The following is a 2,500-nucleotide window of genomic DNA, read 5'->3' on the forward strand; positions in this document are numbered from 1 at the left end:
AGCGCCGTCCCAAGTACTTGGTCGGGTTCGAGAGAGGCGCAATCGCCCGGAGTTAGGCGAGTAGACGCTTTCGGTGCGACCACCCGTGCTCCCAACTGAGCTTGCCGCTGCCGACAGAGGCCCGGGAGCGTGCTGTCGTGGCATTGCCGGCGGGAGACAACACGCGCCACCTACGGTGACCGGCAGCTCCAACGCCAGCGCCACAGAAGGACAAAAGCCCCACTTGGGTGCCGAAGCGAACTCTCCCAGCACAGCGCACGCGCCAACACATCCGCACAGCTGCGATACAAACCACCAGCGAGAACCGCTGGGGCGACCGAGCAGCAGACGGCGTCGCGGCGCCGAGCGCCGGGCGGCGGCGCATCCTCAACGCACACAGTCCTCAATCGGACCAGCACACTGAAGATGTCCACCGCGCTTCGCACCGGGCCCGCGAGGACCTACTTTGGCCGCACGGCGCCGCGCGCAGGGTGCGCCGGCGCGCAGCTGCGACGCCTGCCGCGTCCGTCGGCCGGCGCGCCTGCCACTGGCCGCCCCCACCAGCCGGCTGTAGCGCGTGCGCCCACGCACCGCGCGGCCAGCACGCCGGGAGGCGCCCCCTCACCGGCCGGGGACGGTCCCACCCAGCCACCACCGCGTATCGCTTCACACCCAGATGCCGTTCAGTTTCATCGGCATGGTGGGTATCGCTGGAACAACCGGTTAGTACCTCAACCTATCGTCGCCATCACCGATTCACCCCTAGCGAGAACAACCGCACCACAACGGGTTACCATTTCTTCATTTGCGTAACTTCACCAGAAAACGTAGGCGTCCATCGCCATTAGCAACTTCAACGATTATTGCATGCCTGTGTCAGGTGTCACGCCACACTACGTCTGCCCACATACACGCAACAAAATGTGCACGCCTAGACAATACGTGGAAGGTGGCCCCCGTACGTATGCGATGTCCATTGCTCGAACGACTGTCAACCGGCCTCTGTAGCATGTCGCAGATATGGAACGCGGTGCACCATGCTATCACGGTGTTTGAGGAGAGACGACTAGGTCCGAATACATCAACACACAGCTCATGCTGATCGCCATCCACGGCGTCCGTTCCTCCCACACGTCTCTATGGCGTACCACACTGCAATCCAGCTCTCATAGGGAGACGACACGTAGCTGCGTGCACAATATTTGCACTGTATGGTCCGCCGTTTTTGGGCGCAGTCGTTGTACGGTCACACATGTGCCACGATGTATCATTCAGTACATAAGGACGAATGTGCAGTACAGATTGTGGTTCACGCGTACGACATCAGCGGACAGTTGACACAGGCCGCACCACAACGTAGCCTGCGTACGTCGCATGCGAAGGGCATTGAACATGCAAACTTGTCACCAACCAGCTTGCGAAGGCAGGGGGCAAGGTGGGGACGTGGGGACGTGGGGAGGGGTGGGGGGGGGGGGGGGCGGCATGTACGTCCTGCTGCCATCCACATTACAGTGTACAGCAGGAGCATGTGGAAAGTCAGCAAGACTTGCAAGGTGTTTAACATGAAGCGATACACAGGGGAGCGGGCAGTGCGAGTAGCGAACTATATTGCGAGGGTTGCGGGTGGGCAACACTACACTAATTGAACGAGTCGTATAACAATTACAGAGCAGGTTTAGGCGACAACGTGGGTTACGTTAGCGGACAACGTGGGTTACGTTAGCGGACAACGTGGGTTACGTTAAGGCACAACATGGGTTACGTTAAGGCACAACATGGGTTACGTTAAGGCACAACATGGGTTACGTTAGGGCACAACATGGGTTAGGTTAGGGGACAACATGGGTTAGGTTAGGGGACAACATGGGTTAGGTTAGGGGACAACATGGGTTAGGTTAGGGCACAACATGGGTTAGGTTAGGGCACAACATGGGTTAGGTTAGGGCACAACATGGGTTAGGTTAGGGCACAACATGGGTTAGGTTAAGGCACAACATGGGTTAGGTTAAGGCACAACATGGGTTAGGTTAAGGCACAACATGGGTTAGGTTAAGGCACAACATGGGTTAGGTTAAGGTACAACATGGGTTAGGTTAAGGTACAACATGGGTTAGGTTAAGGTACAACATGGGTTAGGTTAAGGTACAACATGGGTTAGGTTAAGGTACAACATGGGTTAGGTTAAGGTACAACATGGGTTAGGTTAAGGTACAACATGGGTTAGGTTAAGGTACAACATGGGTTAGGTTAAGGTACAACATGGGTTAGGTTAAGGTACAACATAGGTTAGGTTAAGGTACAACATAGGTTAGGTTAAGGTACAACATAGGTTAGGTTAAGGTACAACATAGGTTAGGTTAAGGTACAACATAGGTTAGGTTAAGGTACAACATAGGTTAGGTTAAGGTACAACATAGGTTAGGTTAAGGTACAACATAGGTTAGGTTAAGGTACAACATAGGTTAGGTTAAGGTACAACATAGGTTAGGTTAGGTTAGGTTACACGTTGTTGTAAGGAAAG

The sequence above is a fragment of the Schistocerca piceifrons genome, unplaced genomic scaffold, assembly GCF_021461385.2.
Source record: "Schistocerca piceifrons isolate TAMUIC-IGC-003096 unplaced genomic scaffold, iqSchPice1.1 HiC_scaffold_171, whole genome shotgun sequence".
In the NCBI taxonomy this organism is placed as follows: domain Eukaryota; kingdom Metazoa; phylum Arthropoda; class Insecta; order Orthoptera; family Acrididae; genus Schistocerca; species Schistocerca piceifrons.